The sequence below is a fragment of the Lissotriton vulgaris genome, chromosome 7 (genome assembly GCF_964263255.1).
Source record: "Lissotriton vulgaris chromosome 7, aLisVul1.2, whole genome shotgun sequence".
Classification (NCBI taxonomy): domain Eukaryota; kingdom Metazoa; phylum Chordata; class Amphibia; order Caudata; family Salamandridae; genus Lissotriton; species Lissotriton vulgaris.
This window is the reverse complement of record NC_141695.1, coordinates 1,533,436,130-1,533,462,252: the sequence shown is the minus strand read 5'-3', so window position 1 is coordinate 1,533,462,252 and position 26,123 is coordinate 1,533,436,130.

Sequence of the window (26,123 nt, the reverse complement as noted above, 5' to 3'; positions counted from 1 at the left end):
ACAGTGACCAAAATTGCTATTTTTACAGAGTTTTGCTTACTCAAAAGCTTTAATTTTGACCCGTTTCAGGCACAGAAATGACTTTAAACACACTTATTTTAGTTGAAAACGTCTTAATTCACATCCAACAGTCATTTAGAGTCAAAAGATTAAATCTTAAAATTTCATCATTATAGACCATTTTGGGAACGTTCAACAGGTCCAGAGTCATCGTTTTTCATCCGAAAATGGATTATTTGGACTGTACCAAAAATGATTTAAAATGTCAATTGGATCGTGCCTAAAGTTGAATAACCACTTTTTAAACCCTCACAGTGACAAAAATTGCAATTTTTACAGAGTTTTGCTTACTCAAAAGATTCAATTTTGACCCATTTCAGGCACAGAAATGACTTTAAACACACTTATTTAAGTTGAAAAAGTCATAATTCACACCCAACAGTCATTTAGAGTCAAAAGATTTAATGTTAAAATTTCATCATTATAGACCATTTTGGGAACGTTCGACAGGTCCGGAGTCATCGTTTTTCATCCGAAAATGGATTTTTTGGACTGTACCAAAAATGATTCAAAATGTCAATTGGATCGTGCCTCATGTTGAATAACCACTTTTTAAACCCTCACATTGACCAAAATTGCCATTTTTACAGAGTTTTGCTTACTCAAAAGCTTCAATTTTGACCCGTTTCAGGCACAGAAATGACTTTAAACACACTTATTTAAGTTGAAAAAGTCATAATTCACATCCAACCGTCATTTAGAGTCAAAAGATTAAATGTTAAAATTTCATCATTATAGACCATTTTGGGAACGTTCGACAGGTCCGGAGTCATCGTTTTTCATCCGAAAATTGATTTTTTGGATTGTACCAAAAATGATTCAAAAACCACTTGTAAACCCTCACAGTGACCAAATTGCTATTTTTACAGAGTTTTGCTTACTCAAAAGCTTTAATTTTGACCCGTTTCAGGCACAGAAATGACTTTAAACACACTTATTTTAGTTGAAAACGTCTTAATTCACATCCAACAGTCATTTAGAGTCAAAAGATTAAATCTTAAAATTTCATCATTATAGACCATTTTGGGAACGTTCAACAGGTCCGGAGTCATCGTTTTTCATCCGAAAATGGATTATTTGGACTGTACCAAAAATGATTCAAAAACCACTTTTAAACCCTCACAGTGACCATAATTGCCATTTTTACAGAGTTTTGCTTACTCAAAGCTTCAATTTTGACCCGTTTCAGGCACAGAAATGACTTTAAACACACTTATTTTAGTTGAAAAAGTCATAATTCACATCCAACAGTCATTTAGAGTCAAAAGATTAAATGTTAGAATTTCATCATTATGGACCATTTTGGGAACGTTCGACAGGTCCGGAGTCATCGTTTTTCATCCGAAAATGGATTTTTTGGACTGTACCAAAAATGATTCAAAATGTCAATTGGATCGTGTCTCATGTTGAATAACCACTTTTTAAACCCTCACAGTGACCAAAATTGCCATTTTTACAGAGTTTTGCTTACTCAAAAGCTTCAATTTTGACCCGTTTCAGGCACAGAAATTACTTTAAACACACTTATCTTAGTTGAAAAAGTCATAATTCACATCCAACAGTCATTTAGAGTCAAAAGATTAAATGTTAAAATTTCATCATTATAGACCATTTTGGGAACGTTCGACAGGTCCGGAGTCATCGTTTTTCATCCGAAAATGGATTTTTAGTACTTTACCAAAAATTATTCAAAATGTTAATTGGATCGTGCCTCATGTTGAATAACCACTTTTTAAACCCTCACAGTGACCAAAATTGCCATTTTTACAGAGTTTTGCTTACTCAAAACTTCAATTTTGACCCGTTTCAGGCACAGATATGACTTTAAACACACTTATTTTAGTTGAAAAAGTCATAATTCACATCCAACAGTCATTTAGAGTCAAAAGATTAAATGTTAAAATTTCATCATTATAGACCATTTTGGGAACGGTTGACAGGTCCGGAGTCATCGTTTTTCATCCAAAAATGGATTTTTTGGGCTGTACCAAAAATGATTCAAAATGTCAATTGGATCGTGCCTCATGTTGAATAACCACTTTTTAAACCCTCACAGTGACCAAAATTGCCATTTTTACAGAGTTTTGCTTACTCAAAAGCTTCAATTTTGACCCGTTTCAGGCACAGAAATGACTTTAAACACACTTATTTTATTTGAAAAAGTCATAATTCACATCCAAAAGTCATTTAGAGTAAAAAGATTAAATGTTAAAATTTCATCATTATAGACCATTTTGGGAACGTTCAACAGGTCCGGAGTCATCGTTTTTCATCCGAAAATGGATTTTTTGGACTGTACCAAAAATGATTCAAAATGTCAATTGGATTGTGCCTCATGTTGAATAACTACTTTTTAAACCCTCACAGTGACCAAAATTGCCATTTTTACAGAGTTTTGCTTACTCAAAAGGTTCAATTTTGACCCGTTTCAGGCACAGAAATGACTTTAAAGACACTTATTTTAGTTGAAAACGTCTTAATTCACACCCAACAGTCATTTAGAGTCAAAAGATTAAATCTTAAAATTTCATCATTATAGACCATTTTGGGAACGTTCGACAGGTCCGGAGTCATCGTTTTTCATCCGAAAATGGATTTTTAGGACTGTACCAAAAATGATTCAAATTTTAATTGGATCGTGCCTCATGTTGAATACCCACTTTTTAAACCCTCACAGTGACAGAAATTGCCATTTTTACAGAGTTTTGCTTACTCAAAAGCTTCAATTTTGACCCGTTTCAGGCACAGAAATGACTTTAAACACACTTATTTTAGTTGAAAAAGTCATAATTCACATCCAACAGTCATTTAGAGTCAAAAGATAACATTTTAAAATTTCATCATTATAGACCACTTTAGGAAAGTTTCACAGGTCCGGAGTCATCGTTTTTCATCCGAAAATTGATTTTTTGGACTGTACCAAAAATGATTCAAAATGTCAATTGGATCGTGCCTCATGTTGAATAACCACTTTTTAAACCCTCACAGTGACCAAAATTGCCATTTTTACAGAGTTTTGCTTATTCAAAAGCTTTAATTTTGACCCGTTTCAGGCACAGAAATGACTTTAAACACACTTATTTTAGTTGAAAACGTCTTAATTCACATCCAACAGTCATTTAGAGTCAAAAGATTAAATCTTAAAATTTCATCATTATAGACCATTTTGGGAACGTTCAACAGGTCCAGAGTCATCGTTTTTCATCCGAAAATGGATTATTTGGACTGTACCAAAAATGATTTAAAATGTCAATTGGATCGTGCCTAAAGTTGAATAACCACTTTTTAAACCCTCACAGTGACAAAAATTGCCATTTTTACAGAGTTTTGCTTACTCAAAAGATTCAATTTTGACCCATTTCAGGCACAGAAATGACTTTAAACACACTTATTTAAGTTGAAAAAGTCATAATTCACACCCAACAGTCATTTAGAGTCAAAAGATTTAATGTTAAAATTTCATCATTATAGACCATTTTGGGAACGTTCGAAAGGTCCCGAGTCATTGTTTTTCATCCGAAAATGGATTTTTTGGACTGTACCAAAAATGATTCAAAATGTCAATTGGATCGTGTCTCATGTTGAATAACCACTTTTTAAACCCTAACAGTGACCAAAATTGCCATTTTTACAGAGTTTTGCTTACTCAAAAGCTTCAATTTTGACCCGTTTCAGGCACAGAAATGACTTTAAACACACTTATTTTAGTTGAAAACGTCTTAATTCACATCCAACAGTCATTTAGAGTCAAAAGATTAAATCTTAAAATTTCATCATTATAGACCATTTTGGGAACGTTCAACAGGTCCGGAGTCATCGTTTTTCATCCGAAAATGGATTATTTGGACTGTACCAAAAATGATTCAAAAACCACTTTTAAACCCTCACAGTGACCATAATTGCCATTTTTACAGAGTTTTGCTTACTCAAAGCTTCAATTTTGACCCGTTTCAGGCACAGAAATGACTTTAAACACACTTATTTTAGTTGAAAAAGTCATAATTCACATCCAACAGTCATTTAGAGTCAAAAGATTAAATGTTAGAATTTCATCATTATGGACCATTTTGGGAACGTTCGACAGGTCCGGAGTCATCGTTTTTCATCCGAAAATGGATTTTTTGGACTGTACCAAAAATGATTCAAAATGTCAATTGGATTGTGTCTCATGTTGAATAACCACTTTTTAAACCCTCACAGTGACCAAAATTGCCATTTTTACAGAGTTTTGCTTACTCAAAAGCTTCAATTTTGACCCGTTTCAGGCACAGAAATTACTTTAAACACACTTATCTTAGTTGAAAAAGTCATAATTCACATCCAACAGTCATTTAGAGTCAAAAGATTAAATGTTAAAATTTCATCATTATAGACCATTTTGGGAACGTTCGACAGGTCCGGAGTCATCGTTTTTCATCCGAAAATGGATTTTTAGTACTTTACCAAAAATGATTCAAAATGTTAATTGGATCGTGCCTCATGTTGAATAACCACTTTTTAAACCCTCACAGTGACCAAAATTGCCATTTTTACAGAGTTTTGCTTACTCAAAACTTCAATTTTGACCCGTTTCAGGCACAGAAATGACTTTAAACACACTTATTTAAGTTGAAAAAGTCATAATTCACATCCAAAAGTCATTTAGAGTAAAAAGATTAAATGTTAAAATTTCATCATTATAGACCATTTTGGGAACGTTCAACAGGTCCGGAGTCATCGTTTTTCATCCGAAAATGGATTTTTTGGACTGTACCAAAAATGATTCAAAATGTCAATTGGATTGTGCCTCATGTTGAATAACCACTTTTTAAACCCTCACAGTGACCAAAATTGCCATTTTTACAGAGTTTTGCTTACTCAAAAGGTTCAATTTTGACCCGTTTCAGGCACAGAAATGACTTTAAAGACACTTATTTTAGTTGAAAACGTCTTAATTCACACCCAACAGTCATTTAGAGTCAAAAGATTAAATCTTAAAATTTCATCATTATAGACCATTTTGGGAACGTTCGACAGGTCCGGAGTCATCGTTTTTCATCCGAAAATTGATTTTTTGGACTGTACCAAAAATGATTCAAAATGTCAATTGGATCGTGCCTCATGTTGAATAACCACTTTTTAAACCCTCACAGTGACCAAAATTGCCATTTTTACAGAGTTTTGCTTATTCAAAAGCTTTAATTTTGACCCGTTTCAGGCACAGAAATGACTTTAAACACACTTATTTTAGTTGAAAACGTCTTAATTCACATCCAACAGTCATTTAGAGTCAAAAGATTAAATCTTAAAATTTCATCATTATAGACCATTTTGGGAACGTTCAACAGGTCCAGAGTCATCGTTTTTCATCCGAAAATGGATTATTTGGACTGTACCAAAAATGATTTAAAATGTCAATTGGATCGTGCCTAAAGTTGAATAACCACTTTTTAAACCCTCACAGTGACAAAAATTGCCATTTTTACAGAGTTTTGCTTACTCAAAAGATTCAATTTTGACCCATTTCAGGCACAGAAATGACTTTAAACACACTTATTTAAGTTGAAAAAGTCATAATTCACACCCAACAGTCATTTAGAGTCAAAAGATTTAATGTTAAAATTTCATCATTATAGACCATTTTGGGAACTTTCGACAGGTCCCGAGTCATCGTTTTTCATCCGAAAATGGATTTTTTGGACTGTACCAAAAATGATTCAAAATGTCAATTGGATCGTGCCTCATGTTGAATAACCACTTTTTAAGCCCTAACAGTGACCAAAATTGCCATTTTTACAGAGTTTTGCTTACTCAAAAGCTTCAATTTTGACCCGTTTCAGGCACAGAAATGACTTTAAACACACTTATTTTAGTTGAAAAAGTCATAATTCACATCCAACAGTCATTTAGAGTCAAAAGATTAAATGTTAAAATTTCATCATTATAGACCATTTTGGGAACGTTCGACAGGTCCGGAGTCATCGTTTTTCATCCATAAATGGATTTTTTGGACTATACCAAAAATGATTCAAAATGTAAATTGGATCGTGTCTCATGTTGAGTGACCACTTTTTAAACCCTCACAGTGACCAAAATTGCCATTTTTACAGAGTTTTGCTACCTCAAAAGCTTCAATTTTGACCCGTTTCAGGCACAGAAATGACTTTAAACACACTTATTTTAGTTGAAAAAGTCATAATTCACATCCAACAGTCATTTAGAGTCAAAAGATTAAATGTTAAAATGTCATCATTATAGACTATTTTGGGAACGTTTGACAGGTCCGGAGTCATCGTTTTTCATCCGAAAATTGATTTTTTGGACTGTAACTAAAATGATTCAAAATGTCAATTGGATCGTGCCTTATGTTGAATAGCCACTTTTTAAACCCTCACAGTGACCAAAATTGCCATTTATACAGAGTTTTGCTTACTCAAAAGCTTCAATTTTGACCCGTTTCAGGCACAGAAATGACTTTAAACACACTTATTTTAGTTGAAAAAGTCATAATTCACATCCAACAGTCATTTAGAGTCAAAAGATTAAATGTTAAAATTTCATCATTATAGACCATTTTGGGAACGTTTGACAGGTCCGGAGTCATCGTTTTTCATCCATAAATGGATTTTTTGGACTATACCAAAAATGATTCAAAATGTAAATTGGATCGTGTCTCATGTTGAGTGACCACTTTTTAAACCCTCACAGTGACCAAAATTGCCATTTTTACAGAGTTTTGCTTACTCAAAAGCTTCATTTTTGACCCGTTTCAGGCACAGAAATGACTTTAAACACAATTATTTAAGTTGAAAAAGTCATAATTCACATCCAACCGTCATTTAGAGTCAAAAGATTAAATGTTAAAATTTCATCATTATAGACCATTTTGGGAACGTTCGACAGGTCCGGAGTCATCGTTTTTCATCCGAAAATGGATTTTTTGGATTGTACCAAAAATGATTCAAAAACCACTTGTAAACCCTCACAGTGACCAAAATTGCTATTTTTACAGAGTTTTGCTTACTCAAAAGCTTTAATTTTGACCCGTTTCAGGCACAGAAATGACTTTAAACACACTTATTTTAGTTGAAAACGTCTTAATTCACATCCAACAGTCATTTAGAGTCAAAAGATTAAATCTTAAAATTTCATCATTATAGACCATTTTGGGAACGTTCAACAGGTCCGGAGTCATCGTTTTTCATCCGAAAATGGATTATTTGGACTGTACCAAAAATGATTCAAAAACCACTTTTAAACCCTCACAGTGACCATAATTGCCATTTTTACAGAGTTTTGCTTACTCAAAGCTTCAATTTTGACCCGTTTCAGGCACAGAAATGACTTTAAACACACTTATTTTAGTTGAAAAAGTCATAATTCACATCCAACAGTCATTTAGAGTCAAAAGATTAAATGTTAGAATTTCATCATTATGGACCATTTTGGGAACGTTCGACAGGTCCGGAGTCATCGTTTTTCATCCGAAAATGGATTTTTTGGACTGTACCAAAAATGATTCAAAATGTCAATTGGATCGTGTCTCATGTTGAATAACCACTTTTTAAACCCTCACAGTGACCAAAATTGCCATTTTTACAGAGTTTTGCTTACTCAAAAGCTTCAATTTTGACCCGTTTCAGGCACAGAAATTACTTTAAACACACTTATCTTAGTTGAAAAAGTCATAATTCACATCCAACAGTCATTTAGAGTCAAAAGATTAAATGTTAAAATTTCATCATTATAGACCATTTTGGGAACGTTCGACAGGTCCGGAGTCATCGTTTTTCATCCGAAAATGGATTTTTAGTACTTTACCAAAAATTATTCAAAATGTTAATTGGATCGTGCCTCATGTTGAATAACCACTTTTTAAACCCTCACAGTGACCAAAATTGCCATTTTTACAGAGTTTTGCTTACTCAAAACTTCAATTTTGACCCGTTTCAGGCACAGATATGACTTTAAACACACTTATTTTAGTTGAAAAAGTCATAATTCACATCCAACAGTCATTTAGAGTCAAAAGATTAAATGTTAAAATTTCATCATTATAGACCATTTTGGGAACGGTTGACAGGTCCGGAGTCATCGTTTTTCATCCAAAAATGGATTTTTTGGGCTGTACCAAAAATGATTCAAAATGTCAATTGGATCGTGCCTCATGTTGAATAACCACTTTTTAAACCCTCACAGTGACCAAAATTGCCATTTTTACAGAGTTTTGCTTACTCAAAAGCTTCAATTTTGACCCGTTTCAGGCACAGAAATGACTTTAAACACACTTATTTTATTTGAAAAAGTCATAATTCACATCCAAAAGTCATTTAGAGTAAAAAGATTAAATGTTAAAATTTCATCATTATAGACCATTTTGGGAACGTTCAACAGGTCCGGAGTCATCGTTTTTCATCCGAAAATGGATTTTTTGGACTGTACCAAAAATGATTCAAAATGTCAATTGGATTGTGCCTCATGTTGAATAACTACTTTTTAAACCCTCACAGTGACCAAAATTGCCATTTTTACAGAGTTTTGCTTACTCAAAAGGTTCAATTTTGACCCGTTTCAGGCACAGAAATGACTTTAAAGACACTTATTTTAGTTGAAAACGTCTTAATTCACACCCAACAGTCATTTAGAGTCAAAAGATTAAATCTTAAAATTTCATCATTATAGACCATTTTGGGAACGTTCGACAGGTCCGGAGTCATCGTTTTTCATCCGAAAATGGATTTTTAGGACTGTACCAAAAATGATTCAAATTTTAATTGGATCATGCCTCATGTTGAATACCCACTTTTTAAACCCTCACAGTGACAGAAATTGCCATTTTTACAGAGTTTTGCTTACTCAAAAGCTTCAATTTTGACCCGTTTCAGGCACAGAAATGACTTTAAACACACTTATTTTAGTTGAAAAAGTCATAATTCACATCCAACAGTCATTTAGAGTCAAAAGATAACATTTTAAAATTTCATCATTATAGACCACTTTAGGAAAGTTTCACAGGTCCGGAGTCATCGTTTTTCATCCGAAAATTGATTTTTTGGACTGTACCAAAAATGATTCAAAATGTCAATTGGATCGTGCCTCATGTTGAATAACCACTTTTTAAACCCTCACAGTGACCAAAATTGCCATTTTTACAGAGTTTTGCTTATTCAAAAGCTTTAATTTTGACCCGTTTCAGGCACAGAAATGACTTTAAACACACTTATTTTAGTTGAAAACGTCTTAATTCACATCCAACAGTCATTTAGAGTCAAAAGATTAAATCTTAAAATTTCATCATTATAGACCATTTTGGGAACGTTCAACAGGTCCAGAGTCATCGTTTTTCATCCGAAAATGGATTATTTGGACTGTACCAAAAATGATTTAAAATGTCAATTGGATCGTGCCTAAAGTTGAATAACCACTTTTTAAACCCTCACAGTGACAAAAATTGCCATTTTTACAGAGTTTTGCTTACTCAAAAGATTCAATTTTGACCCATTTCAGGCACAGAAATGACTTTAAACACACTTATTTAAGTTGAAAAAGTCATAATTCACACCCAACAGTCATTTAGAGTCAAAAGATTTAATGTTAAAATTTCATCATTATAGACCATTTTGGGAACGTTCGAAAGGTCCCGAGTCATTGTTTTTCATCCGAAAATGGATTTTTTGGACTGTACCAAAAATGATTCAAAATGTCAATTGGATCGTGTCTCATGTTGAATAACCACTTTTTAAACCCTAACAGTGACCAAAATTGCCATTTTTACAGAGTTTTGCTTACTCAAAAGCTTCAATTTTGACCCGTTTCAGGCACAGAAATGACTTTAAACACACTTATTTTAGTTGAAAAAGTCATAATTCACATCCAACAGTCATTTAGAGTCAAAAGATTAAATGTTAAAATTTCATCATTATAGACCATTTTGGGAACGTTCGACAGGTCCGGAGTCATCGTTTTTCATCCATAAATGGATTTTTTGGAGTATACCAAAAATGATTCAAAATGTAAATTGGATCGTGTCTCATGTTGAGTGACCACTTTTTAAACCCTCACAGTGACCAAAATTGCCATTTTTACAGAGTTTTGCTTACTCAAAAGCTTCAATTTTGACCCGTTTCAGGCACAGAAATGACTTTAAACACACTTATTTTAGTTGAAAAAGTCATAATTCACATCCAACAGTCATTTAGAGTCAAAAGATTAAATGTTAAAATTTCATCATTATAGACTATTTTGGGAACGTTTGACAGGTCCGGAGTCATCGTTTTTCATCCGAAAATTGATTTTTTGGACTGTAACTAAAATGATTCAAAATGTCAATTGGATCCTGCCTTATGTTGAATAGCCACTTTTTAAACCCTCACAGTGACCAAAATTGCCATTTATACAGAGTTTTGCTTACTCAAAAGCTTCAATTTTGACCCGTTTCAGGCACAGAAATGACTTTAAACACACTTATTTTAGTTGAAAAAGTCATAATTCACATCCAACAGTCATTTAGAGTCAAAAGATTAAATGTTAAAATTTCATCATTATAGACCATTTTGGGAACGTTCGACAGGTCCGGAGTCATCGTTTTTCATCCATAAATGGATTTTTTGGACTATACCAAAAATGATTCAAAATGTAAATTGGATCGTGTCTCATGTTGAGTGACCACTTTTTAAACCCTCACAGTGACCAAAATTGCCATTTTTACAGAGTTTTGCTTACTCAAAAGCTTCAATTTTGACCCGTTTCAGGCACAGAAATGACTTTAAACACACTTATTTAAGTTGAAAAAGTCATAATTCACATCCAACCGTCATTTAGAGTCAAAAGATTAAATGTTAAAATTTCATCATTTAGACCATTTTGGGAACGTTCGACAGGTCCGGAGTCATCGTTTTTCATCCGAAAATGGATTTTTTGGATTGTACCAAAAATGATTCAAAAACCACTTGTAAACCCTCACAGTGACCAAAATTGCTATTTTTACAGAGTTTTGCTTACTCAAAAGCTTTAATTTTGACCCGTTTCAGGCACAGAAATGACTTTAAACACACTTATTTTAGTTGAAAACGTCTTAATTCACATCCAACAGTCATTTAGAGTCAAAAGATTAAATCTTAAAATTTCATCATTATAGACCATTTTGGGAACGTTCAACAGGTCCGGAGTCATCGTTTTTCATCCGAAAATGGATTATTTGGACTGTACCAAAAATGATTCAAAAACCACTTTTAAACCCTCACAGTGACCATAATTGCCATTTTTACAGAGTTTTGCTTACTCAAAGCTTCAATTTTGACCCGTTTCAGGCACAGAAATGACTTTAAACACACTTATTTTAGTTGAAAAAGTCATAATTCACATCCAACAGTCATTTAGAGTCAAAAGATTAAATGTTAGAATTTCATCATTATGGACCATTTTGGGAACGTTCGACAGGTCCGGAGTCATCGTTTTTCATCCGAAAATGGATTTTTTGGACTGTACCAAAAATGATTCAAAATGTCAATTGGATTGTGTCTCATGTTGAATAACCACTTTTTAAACCCTCACAGTGACCAAAATTGCCATTTTTACAGAGTTTTGCTTACTCAAAAGCTTCAATTTTGACCCGTTTCAGGCACAGAAATTACTTTAAACACACTTATCTTAGTTGAAAAAGTCATAATTCACATCCAACAGTCATTTAGAGTCAAAAGATTAAATGTTAAAATTTCATCATTATAGACCATTTTGGGAACGTTCGACAGGTCCGGAGTCATCGTTTTTCATCCGAAAATGGATTTTTAGTACTTTACCAAAAATGATTCAAAATGTTAATTGGATCGTGCCTCATGTTGAATAACCACTTTTTAAACCCTCACAGTGACCAAAATTGCCATTTTTACAGAGTTTTGCTTACTCAAAACTTCAATTTTGACCCGTTTCAGGCACAGATATGACTTTAAACACACTTATTTAAGTTGAAAAAGTCATAATTCACATCCAACAGTCATTTAGAGTCAAAAGATTAAATGTTAAAATGTCATCATTATAGACCATTTTGGGAACGGTTGACAGGTCCGGAGTCATCGTTTTTCATCCGAAAATGGATTTTTTGGGCTGTACCAAAAATGATTCAAAATGTCAATTGGATCGTGCCTCATGTTGAATAACCACTTTTTAAACCCTCACAGTGACCAAAATTGCCATTTTTACAGAGTTTTGCTTACTCAAAAGATTCAATTTTGACCCGTTTCAGGCACAGAAATGACTTTAAACACACTTATTTAAGTTGAAAAAGTCATAATTCACATCCAACAGTCATTTAGAGTCAAAAGATTAAATGTTAAAATTTCATCATTATAGACCATTTTGGGAACGTTCGACAGGTCCGGAGTCATCGTTTTTCATCCGAAAATTGATTTTTTGGACTGTAACAAAAATGATTCAAATGTCAATTGGATCGTGCCTCATGTTGAATAGCAAATTTTAAATCCTCACAGTGACCAAAATTGCCATTTTTACAGAGTTTTGCTTACTCAAAAGCTTCAATTTTGACCCGTTTCAGGCACAGAAATGACTTTAAACACACTTATTTTATTTGAAAAAGTCATAATTCACATCCAAAAGTCATTTAGAGTAAAAAGATTAAATGTTAAAATTTCAATATTATAGACCATTTTGGGAACGTTCAACAGGTCCGGAGTCATCGTTTTTCATCCGAAAATGGATTTTTTGGACTGTACCAAAAATGATTCAAAATGTCAATTGGATTGTGCCTCATGTTGAATAACCACTTTTTAAACCCTCACAGTGACCAAAATTGCCATTTTTACAGAGTTTTGCTTACTCAAAAGGTTCAATTTTGACCCGTTTCAGGCACAGAAATGACTTTAAAGACACTTATTTTAGTTGAAAACGTCTTAATTCACACCCAACAGTCATTTAGAGTCAAAAGATTAAATCTTAAAATTTCATCATTATAGACCATTTTGGGAACGTTCGACAGGTCCGGAGCCATCGTTTTTTATCCGAAAATGGATTTTTAGGACTGTACCAAAAATGATTCAAATTTTAATTGGATCGTGCCTCATGTTGAATACCCACTTTTTAAACCCTCACAGTGACAGAAATTGCCATTTTTACAGAGTTTTGCTTACTCAAAAGCTTCAATTTTGACCCGTTTCAGGCACAGAAATGACTTTAAACACACTTATTTTAGTTGAAAAAGTCATAATTCACATCCAACAGTCATTTAGAGTCAAAAGATAACATTTTAAAATTTCATCATTATAGACCACTTTAGGAAAGTTTCACAGGTCCGGAGTCATCGTTTTTCATCCGAAAATTGATTTTTTGGACTGTACCAAAAATGATTCAAAATGTCAATTGGATCGTGCCTCATGTTGAATAACCACTTTTTAAACCCTCACAGTGACCAAAATTGCCATTTTTACAGAGTTTTGCTTATTCAAAAGCTTTAATTTTGACCCGTTTCAGGCACAGAAATGACTTTAAACACACTTATTTTAGTTAAAAACGTCTTAATTCACATCCAACAGTCATTTAGAGTCAAAAGATTAAATCTTAAAATTTCATCATTATAGACCATTTTGGGAACGTTCAACAGGTCCAGAGTCATCGTTTTTCATCCGAAAATGGATTATTTGGACTGGACCAAAAATGATTTAAAATGTCAATTGGATCGTGCCTAAAGTTGAATAACCACATTTTAAACCCTCACAGTGACAAAAATTGCCATTTTTACAGAGTTTTGCTTACTCAAAAGATTCAATTTTGACCCATTTCAGGCACAGAAATGACTTTAAACACACTTATTTAAGTTGAAAAAGTCATAATTCACACCCAACAGTCATTTAGAGTCAAAAGATTTAATCTTAAAATTTCATCATTATAGACCATTTTGGGAACTTTCGACAGGTCCCGAGTCATCGTTTTTCATCCGAAAATGGATTTTTTGGACTGTACCAAAAATGATTCAAAATGTCAATTGGATCGTGCCTCATGTTGAATAACCACTTTTTAAGCCCTAACAGTGACCAAAATTGCCATTTTTACAGAGTTTTGCTTACTCAAAAGATTCAATTTTGACCCGTTTCAGGCACAGAAATCACTTTAAACACACTTATTTAAGTTGAAAAAGTCATAATTCACATCCAACAGTCATTTAGAGTCAAAAGATTAAATGTTAAAATTTCATCATTATAGACCATTTTGGGAACGTTCGACAGGTCCGGAGTCATCGTTTTTCATCCGAAAATTGATTTTTTGGACTGTAACAAAAATGATTCAAATGTCAATTGGATCGTGCCTCATGTTGAATAGCAAATTTTAAATCCTCACAGTGACCAAAATTGCCATTTTTACAGAGTTTTGCTTACTCAAAAGCTTCAATTTTGACCCGTTTCAGGCACAGAAATGACTTTAAACACACTTATTTTATTTGAAAAAGTCATAATTCACATCCAAAAGTCATTTAGAGTAAAAAGATTAAATGTTAAAATTTCATCATTATAGACCATTTTAGGAACGTTCAACAGGTCCGGAGTCATCGTTTTTCATCCGAAAATGGATTTTTTGGACTGTACCAAAAATGATTCAAAATGTCAATTGGATCGTGCCTCATGTTGAATAACCACTTTTTAAACCCTCACAGTGACCAAAATTGCCATTTTTACAGAGTTTTGCTTATTCAAAAGCTTTAATTTTGACCCGTTTCAGGCACAGAAATGACTTTAAACCCACTTATTTTAGTTGAAAACGTCTTAATTCACATCCAACAGTCATTTAGAGTCAAAAGATTAAATCTTAAAATTTCATCATTATAGACCATTTTGGGAACGTTCAACAGGTCCAGAGTCATCGTTTTTCATCCGAAAATGGATTATTTGGACTGTACCAAAAATGATTTAAAATGTCAATTGGATCGTGCCTAAAGTTGAATAACTACTTTTTAAACCCTCACAGTGACAAAAATTGCCATTTTTACAGAGTTTTGCTTACTCAAAAGATTCAATTTTGACCCATTTCAGGCACAGAAATGACTTTAAACACACTTATTTAAGTTGAAAAAGTCATAATTCACACCCAACAGTCATTTAGAGTCAAAAGATTTAATGTTAAAATTTCATCATTATAGACCATTTTGGGAACTTTCGACAGGTCCCGAGTCATCGTTTTTCATCCGAAAATGGATTTTTTGGACTGTACCAAAAATGATTCAAAATGTCAATTGGATCGTGCCTCATGTTGAATAACCACTTTTTAAGCCCTAACAGTGACCAAAATTGCCATTTTTACAGAGTTTTGCTTACTCAAAAGCTTCAATTTTGACCCGTTTCAGGCACAGAAATGACTTTAAACACACTTATTTTAGTTGAAAAAGTCATAATTCACATCCAACAGTCATTTAGAGTCAAAAGATTAAATGTTAAAATTTCATCATTATAGACCATTTTGGGAACGTTCGACAGGTCCGGAGTCATCGTTTTTCATCCATAAATGGATTTTTTGGACTATACCAAAAATGATTCAAAATGTCAATTGGATCGTGTCTCATGTTGAATAGCCACTTTTTAAACCCTAACAGTGACCAAAATTGCCATTTATACAGAGTTTTGCTTACTCAAAAGCTTCAATTTTGACCCGTTTCAGGCACAGAAATGACTTTAAACACACTTATTTTAGTTGAAAACGTCTTAATTCACATCCAACAGTCATTTAGAGTCAAAAGATTAAATCTTAAAATTTCATCATTATAGACCATTTTGGGAACGTTCAACAGGTCCGGAGTCATCGTTTTTCATCCGAAAATGGATTATTTGGACTGTACCAAAAATGATTCAAAATGTCAATTGGATCGTGCCTCATGTTGAATAACCACTTTTTAAACCCTCACAGTGACCAAAATTGCTATTTTTACAGAGTTTTGCTTACTCAAAAGCTTTAATTTTGACCCGTTTCAGGCACAGAAATGACTTTAAACACACTTATTTTAGTTGAAAACGTCTTAATTCACATCCAACAGTCATTTAGAGTCAAAAGATTAAAACTTAAAATTTCATCATTATAGACCATTTTGGGAACGTTCAACAGGTCCGGAGTCATCGTTTTTCATCCGAAAATGGATTATTTGGACTGTACCAAAAATGATTCAAAAACCACTTTTAAACCCTCACAGTGACCAAAATTGGCATTTTTACAGAGTTTTGCTTACTCAAAAGATTCAATTTTGACCCGTTTCAGGCACAGAAATGACTTTAAACACACTTATTTTAGTTGAAAACGTCCTAATTCACACCCAACAGTCATTTAGAGTCAAAAGATTAAGTCTTAAAATTTCATCATTATAGACCATTTTGGGAACGTTCAACAGGTCCGGAGTCATCGTTTTTCATCCGAAAATTGATTTTTTGGACTTTAACAAAAATGATTCAAATGTCAATTGGATCGTGCCTCATGTTGAATAGCAACTTTTTAAACCCTCACAGTGACAAAAATTGCCATTTTTACAGAGTTTTGCTTACTCAAAAGCTTCAATTTTGACCCGTTTCAGGCACAGAAATGACTTTAAACACACTTATTTTAGTTGAAAACGTCTTAATTCACATCCAACAGTCATTTAGAGTCAAAAGATTAAATCTTAAAATTTCATCATTATAGACCATTTTGGGAACGTTCAACAGGTCCGGAGTCATCGTTTTTCATCCGAAAATGGATTTTTTGGACTGTACTAAAAATGATTCAAAATGTCAATTGGATCGTGCCTCATGTTGAATAACCACTTTTTAAACCCTCACAGTGACCAAAATTGCCATTTTTACAGAGTTTTGCTTACTCAAAAGATTCAATTTTGACCCGTTTCAGGCACAGAAATGACTTTAAACACACTTATTTAAGTTGAAAAAGTCATAATTCACATCCAACAGTCATTTAGAGTCAAAAGATTAAATGTTAAAATTTCATCATTATAGACCATTTTGGGAACGTTCGACAGGTCCGGAGTCATCGTTTTTCATCCGAAAATTGATTTTTTGGACTGTAACAAAAATGATTCAAATGTCAATTGGATCGTGCCTCATGTTGAATAGCAAATTTTAAATCCTCACAGTGACCAAAATTGCCATTTTTACAGAGTTTTGCTTACTCAAAAGCTTCAATTTTGACCCGTTTCAGGCACAGAAATGACTTTAAACACACTTATTTTATTTGAAAAAGTCATAATTCACATCCAAAAGTCATTTAGAGTAAAAAGATTAAATGTTAAAATTTCATCATTATAGACCATTTTGGGAACGTTCAACAGGTCCGGAGTCATCGTTTTTCATCCGAAAATGGATTTTTTGGACTGTACCAAAAATGATTCAAAATGTCAATTGGATTGTGCCTCATGTTGAATAACCACTTTTTAAACCCTCACAGTGACCAAAATTGCCATTTTTACAGAGTTTTGCTTACTCAAAAGGTTCAATTTTGACCCGTTTCAGGCACAGAAATGACTTTAAAGACACTTATTTTAGTTGAAAACGTCTTAATTCACACCCAACAGTCATTTAGAGTCAAAAGATTAAATCTTAAAATTTCATCATTATAGACCATTTTGGGAACGTTCGACAGGTCCGGAGCCATCCTTTTTTATCCGAAAATGGATTTTTAGGACTGTACCAAAAATGATTCAAATTTTAATTGGATCGTGCCTCATGTTGAATACCCACTTTTTAAACCCTCACAGTGACAGAAATTGCCATTTTTACAGAGTTTTGCTTACTCAAAAGCTTCAATTTTGACCCGTTTCAGGCACAGAAATGACTTTAAACACACTTATTTTAGTTGAAAAAGTCATAATTCACATCCAACAGTCATTTAGAGTCAAAAGATAACATTTTAAAATTTCATCATTATAGACCACTTTAGGAAAGTTTCACAGGTCCGGAGTCATCGTTTTTCATCCGAAAATTGATTTTTTGGACTGTACCAAAAATGATTCAAAATGTCAATTGGATCGTGCCTCATGTTGAATAACCACTTTTTAAACCCTCACAGTGACCAAAATTGCCATTTTTACAGAGTTTTGCTTATTCAAAAGCTTTAATTTTGACCCGTTTCAGGCACAGAAATGACTTTAAACACACTTATTTTAGTTGAAAACGTCTTAATTCACATCCAACAGTCATTTAGAGTCAAAAGATTAAATCTTAAAATTTCATCATTATAGACCATTTTGGGAACGTTCAACAGGTCCAGAGTCATCGTTTTTCATCCGAAAATGGATTATTTGGACTGGGCCAAAAATGATTTAAAATGTCAATTGGATCGTGCCTAAAGTTGAATAACCACATTTTAAACCCTCACAGTGACAAAAATTGCCATTTTTACAGAGTTTTGCTTACTCAAAAGATTCAATTTTGACCCATTTCATGCACAGAAATGACTTTAAACACACTTATTTAAGTTGAAAAAGTCATAATTCACACCCAACAGTCATTTAGAGTCAAAAGATTTAATGTTAAAATTTCATCATTATAGACCATTTTGGGAACTTTCGACAGGTCCCGAGTCATCGTTTTTCATCCGAAAATGGATTTTTTGGACTGTACCAAAAATGATTCAAAATGTCAATTGGATCGTGCCTCATGTTGAATAACCACTTTTTAAGCCCTAACAGTGACCAAAATTGCCATTTTTACAGAGTTTTGCTTACTCAAAAGATTCAATTTTGACCCGTTTCAGGCACAGAAATCACTTTAAACACACTTATTTAAGTTGAAAAAGTCATAATTCACATCCAACAGTCATTTAGAGTCAAAAGATTAAATGTTAAAATTTCATCATTATAGACCATTTTGGGAACGTTCGACAGGTCCGGAGTCATCGTTTTTCATCCGAAAATTGATTTTTTGGACTGTAACAAAAATGATTCAAATGTCAATTGGATCGTGCCTCATGTTGAATAGCAAATTTTAAATCCTCACAGTGACCAAAATTGCCATTTTTACAGAGTTTTGCTTACTCAAAAGCTTCAATTTTGACCCGTTTCAGGCACAGAAATGACTTTAAACACACTTATTTTATTTGAAAAAGTCATAATTCACATCCAAAAGTCATTTAGAGTAAAAAGATTAAATGTTAAAATTTCATCATTATAGACCATTTTAGGAACGTTCAACAGGTCCGGAGTCATCGTTTTTCATCCGAAAATGGATTTTTTGGACTGTACCAAAAATGATTCAAAATGTCAATTGGATCGTGCCTCATGTTGAATAACCACTTTTTAAACCCTCACAGTGACCAAAATTGCCATTTTTACAGAGTTTTGCTTATTCAAAAGCTTTAATTTTGACCCGTTTCAGGCACAGAAATGACTTTAAACACACTTATTTTAGTTGAAAACGTCTTAATTCACATCCAACAGTCATTTAGAGTCAAAAGATTAAATCTTAAAATTTCATCATTATAGACCATTTTGGGAACGTTCAACAGGTCCAGAGTCATCGTTTTTCATCCGAAAATGGATTATTTGGACTGTACCAAAAATGATTTAAAATGTCAATTGGATCGTGCCTAAAGTTGAATAACTACTTTTTAAACCCTCACAGTGACAAAAATTGCCATTTTTACAGAGTTTTGCTTACTCAAAAGATTCAATTTTGACCCATTTCAGGCACAGAAATGACTTTAAACACACTTATTTAAGTTGAAAAAGTCATAATTCACACCCAACAGTCATTTAGAGTCAAAAGATTTAATGTTAAAATTTCATCATTATAGACCATTTTGGGAACTTTTGACAGGTCCCGAGTCATCGTTTTTCATCCGAAAATGGATTTTTTGGACTGTACCAAAAATGATTCAAAATGTCAATTGGATCGTGCCTCATGTTGAATAACCACTTTTTAAGCCCTAACAGTGACCAAAATTGCCATTTTTACAGAGTTTTGCTTACTCAAAAGCTTCAATTTTGACCCGTTTCAGGCACAGAAATGACTTTAAACACACTTATTTTAGTTGAAAAAGTCATAATTCACATCCAACAGTCATTTAGAGTCAAAAGATTAAATGTTAAAATTTCATCATTATAGACCATTTTGGGAACGTTCGACAGGTCCGGAGTCATCGTTTTTCATCCATAAATGGATTTTTTGGACTATACCAAAAATGATTCAAAATGTCAATTGGATCGTGTCTCATGTTGAATAGCCACTTTTTAAACCCTAACAGTGACCAAAATTGCCATTTATACAGAGTTTTGCTTACTCAAAAGCTTCAATTTTGACCCGTTTCAGGCACAGAAATGACTTTAAACACACTTATTTTAGTTGAAAACGTCTTAATTCACATCCAACAGTCATTTAGAGTCAAAAGATTAAATCTTAAAATTTCATCATTATAGACCATTTTGGGAACGTTCAACAGGTCCGGAGTCATCGTTTTTCATCCGAAAATGGATTATTTGGACTGTACCAAAAATGATTCAAAATGTCAATTGGATCGTGCCTCATGTTGAAAAACCACTTTTTAAACCCTCACAGTGACCAAAATTGCTATTTTTACAGAGTTTTGCTTACTCAAAAGCTTTAATTTTGACCCGTTTCAGGCACAGAAATGACTTTAAACACACTTATTTTAGTTGAAAACGTCTTAATTCACATCCAACAGTCATTTAGAGTCAAAAGATTAAAACTTAAAATTTCATCATTATAGACCATTTTGGGAACGTTCAACAGGTCCGGAGTCATCGTTTTTCATCCGAAAATGGATTATTTGGACTGTACCAAAAATGATTCAAAAACCACTTTTAAACCCTCACAGTGACCAAAATTGGCATTTTTACAGAGTTTTGCTTACTCAAAAGATTCAATTTTGACCCGTTTCAGGCACAGAAATGACTTTAAACACACTTATTTTAGTTGAAAACGTCCTAATTCACACCCAACAGTCATTTAGAGTCAAAAGATTAAGTCTTAAAATTTCATCATTATAGACCATTTTGGGAACGTTCAACAGGTCCGGAGTCATCGTTTTTCATCCGAAAATTGATTTTTTGGACTTTAACAAAAATGATTCAAATGTCAATTGGATCGTGCCTCATGTTGAATAGCAACTTTTTAAACCCTCACAGTGACCAAAATTGCCATTTTTACAGAGTTTTGCTTACTCAAAAGCTTCAATTTTGACCCGTTTCAGGCACAGAAATGACTTTAAACACACTTATTTTAGTTGAAAACGTCTTAATTCACATCCAACAGTCATTTAGAGTCAAAAGATTAAATCTTAAAATTTCATCATTATAGACCATTTTGGGAACGTTCAACAGGTCCGGAGTCATCGTTTTTCATCCGAAAATGGATTTTTTGGACTGTACTAAAAATGATTCAAAATGTCAATTGGATCGTGCCTCATGTTGAATAACCACTTTTTAAACCCTCACAGTGACCAACATTGCCATTTTTACAGAGTTTTGCTTACTCAAAAGCTTCAATTTTGACCCGTTTCAGGCACAGAAATGACTTTAAACACACTTATTTTATTTGAAAAAGTCATAATTCACATCCAAAAGTCATTTAGAGTAAAAAGATTAAATGTTAAAATTTCATCATTATAGACCATTTTGGGAACGTTCGACAGGTCCGGAGTCATCGTTTTTCATCCGAAAATTGATTTTTTTGACTGTAACTAAAATGATTCAAAATGTCAATTGGATCGTGCCTTATGTTGAATAGCCACTTTTTAAACCCTCACAGTGACCAAAATTGCCATTTTTACAGAGTTTTGCTTACTCAAAAGCTTCAATTTTGACCCGTTTCAGGCACAGAAATGACTTTAAACACACTTATTTTAGTTGAAAACGTCTTAATTCACATCCAACAGTCATTTAGAGTCAAAAGATTAAATCTTAAAATTTCATCATTATAGACCATTTTGGGAACGTTCAACAGGTCCGGAGTCATCGTTTTTCATCCGAAAATGGATTTTTTGGACTGTACTAAAAATGATTCAAAATGTCAATTGGATCGTGCCTCATGTTGAATAACCACTTTTTAAACCCTCACAGTGACCAACATTGCCATTTTTACAGAGTTTTGCTTTCTCAAAAGCTTCAATTTTGACCCGTTTCAGGCACAGAAATGACTTTAAACACACTTATTTAAGTTGAAAACGTCTTAATTCACATCCAACAGTCATTTAGAGTCAAAAGATTAAATCTTAAAATTTCATCATTATAGACCATTTTGGGAACGTTCAACAGGTCCGGAGTCATCGTTTTTCATCCGAAAATTGATTTTTTGGACTGTACTAAAAATGATTCAAAATGTCAATTGGATCGTGCCTCATGTTGAATAACCACTTTTTAAACCCTCACAGTGACCAAAATTGCCATTTTTACAGAGTTTTGCTTACTCAAAAGATTCAATTTTGACCCGTTTCAGGCACAGAAATGACTTTAAACACACTTATTTAAGTTGAAAAAGTCATAATTCACATCCAACAGTCATTTAGAGTCAAAAGATTAAATGTTAAAATTTCATCATTATAGACCATTTTGGGAACGTTCGACAGGTCCGGAGTCATCGTTTTTCATCCGAAAATTGATTTTTTGGACTGTAACAAAAATGATTCAAATGTCAATTGGATCGTGCCTCATGTTGAATAGCAAATTTTAAATCCTCACAGTGACCAAAATTGCCATTTTTACAGAGTTTTGCTTACTCAAAAGCTTCAATTTTGACCCGTTTCAGGCACAGAAATGACTTTAAACACACTTATTTTATTTGAAAAAGTCATAATTCACATCCAAAAGTCATTTAGAGTAAAAAGATTAAATGTTAAAATTTCATCATTATAGACCATTTTGGGAACGTTCAACAGGTCCGGAGTCATCGTTTTTCATCCGAAAATGGATTTTTTGGACTGTACCAAAAATGATTCAAAATGTCAATTGGATTGTGCCTCATGTTGAATAACCACTTTTTAAACCCTCACAGTGACCAAAATTGCCATTTTTACAGAGTTTTGCTTACTCAAAAGGTTCAATTTTGACCCGTTTCAGGCACAGAAATGACTTTAAAGACACTTATTTTAGTTGAAAACGTCTTAATTCACACCCAACAGTCATTTAGAGTCAAAAGATTAAATCTTAAAATTTCATCATTATAGACCATTTTGGGAACGTTCGACAGGTCCGGAGCCATCCTTTTTTATCCGAAAATGGATTTTTAGGACTGTACCAAAAATGATTCAAATTTTAATTGGATCGTGCCTCATGTTGAATACCCACTTTTTAAACCCTCACAGTGACAGAAATTGCCATTTTTACAGAGTTTTGCTTACTCAAAAGCTTCAATTTTGACCCGTTTCAGGCACAGAAATGACTTTAAACACACTTATTTTAGTTGAAAAAGTCATAATTCACATCCAACAGTCATTTAGAGTCAAAAGATAACATTTTAAAATTTCATCATTATAGACCACTTTAGGAAAGTTTCACAGGTCCGGAGTCATCGTTTTTCATCCGAAAATTGATTTTTTGGACTGTACCAAAAATGATTCAAAATGTCAATTGGATCGTGCCTCATGTTGAATAACCACTTTTTAAACCCTCACAGTGACCAAAATTGCCATTTTTACAGAGTTTTGCTTATTCAAAAGCTTTAATTTTGACCCGTTTCAGGCACAGAAATGACTTTAAACACACTTATTTTAGTTGAAAACGTCTTAATTCACATCCAACAGTCATTTAGAGTCAAAAGATTAAATCTTAAAATTTCATCATTATAGACCATTTTGGGAACGTTCAACAGGTCCAGAGTCATCGTTTTTCATCCGAAAATGGATTATTTGGACTGGGCCAAAAATGATTTAAAATGTCAATTGGATCGTGCCTAAAGTTGAATAACCACATTTTAAACCCTCACAGTGACAAAAATTGCCATTTTTACAGAGTTTTGCTTACTCAAAAGATTCAATTTTGACCCATTTCAGGCACAGAAATGACTTTAAACACACTTATTTAAGTTGAAAAAGTCATAATTCACACCCAACAGTCATTTAGAGTCAAAAGATTTAATGTTAAAATTTCATCATTATAGACCATTTTGGGAACTTTCGACAGGTCCCGAGTCATCGTTTTTCATCCGAAAATGGATTTTTTGGACTGTACCAAAAATGATTCAAAATGTCAATTGGATCGTGCCTCATGTTGAATAACCACTTTTTAAGCCCTAACAGTGACCAAAATTGCCATTTTTACAGAGTTTTGCTTACTCAAAAGATTCAATTTTGACCCGTTTCAGGCACAGAAATCACTTTAAACACACTTATTTAAGTTGAAAAAGTCATAATTCACATCCAACAGTCATTTAGAGTCAAAAGATTAAATGTTAAAATTTCATCATTATAGACCATTTTGGGAACGTTCGACAGGTCCGGAGTCATCGTTTTTCATCCGAAAATTGATTTTTTGGACTGTAACAAAAATGATTCAAATGTCAATTGGATCGTGCCTCATGTTGAATAGCAAATTTTAAATCCTCACAGTGACCAAAATTGCCATTTTTACAGAGTTTTGCTTACTCAAAAGCTTCAATTTTGACCCGTTTCAGGCACAGAAATGACTTTAAACACACTTATTTTATTTGAAAAAGTCATAATTCACATCCAAAAGTCATTTAGAGTAAAAAGATTAAATGTTAAAATTTCATCATTATAGACCATTTTAGGAACGTTCAACAGGTCCGGAGTCATCGTTTTTCATCCGAAAATGGATTTTTTGGACTGTACCAAAAATGATTCAAAATGTCAATTGGATCGTGCCTCATGTTGAATAACCACTTTTTAAACCCTCACAGTGACCAAAATTGCCATTTTTACAGAGTTTTGCTTATTCAAAAGCTTTAATTTTGACCCGTTTCAGGCACAGAAATGACTTTAAACACACTTATTTTAGTTGAAAACGTCTTAATTCACATCCAACAGTCATTTAGAGTCAAAAGATTAAATCTTAAAATTTCATCATTATAGACCATTTTGGGAACGTTCAACAGGTCCAGAGTCATCGTTTTTCATCCGAAAATGGATTATTTGGACTGTACCAAAAATGATTTAAAATGTCAATTGGATCGTGCCTAAAGTTGAATAACTACTTTTTAAACCCTCACAGTGACAAAAATTGCCATTTTTACAGAGTTTTGCTTACTCAAAAGATTCAATTTTGACCCATTTCAGGCACAGAAATGACTTTAAACACACTTATTTAAGTTGAAAAAGTCATAATTCACACCCAACAGTCATTTAGAGTCAAAAGATTTAATGTTAAAATTTCATCATTATAGACCATTTTGGGAACTTTTGACAGGTCCCGAGTCATCGTTTTTCATCCGAAAATGGATTTTTTGGACTGTACCAAAAATGATTCAAAATGTCAATTGGATCGTGCCTCATGTTGAATAACCACTTTTTAAGCCCTAACAGTGACCAAAATTGCCATTTTTACAGAGTTTTGCTTACTCAAAAGCTTCAATTTTGACCCGTTTCAGGCACAGAAATGACTTTAAACACACTTATTTTAGTTGAAAAAGTCATAATTCACATCCAACAGTCATTTAGAGTCAAAAGATTAAATGTTAAAATTTCATCATTATAGACCATTTTGGGAACGTTCGACAGGTCCGGAGTCATCGTTTTTCATCCATAAATGGATTTTTTGGACTATACCAAAAATGATTCAAAATGTCAATTGGATCGTGTCTCATGTTGAATAGCCACTTTTTAAACCCTAACAGTGACCAAAATTGCCATTTATACAGAGTTTTGCTTACTCAAAAGCTTCAATTTTGACCCGTTTCAGGCACAGAAATGACTTTAAACACACTTATTTTAGTTGAAAACGTCTTAATTCACATCCAACAGTCATTTAGAGTCAAAAGATTAAATCTTAAAATTTCATCATTATAGACCATTTTGGGAACGTTCAACAGGTCCGGAGTCATCGTTTTTCATCCGAAAATGGATTATTTGGACTGTACCAAAAATGATTCAAAATGTCAATTGGATCGTGCCTCATGTTGAAAAACCACTTTTTAAAC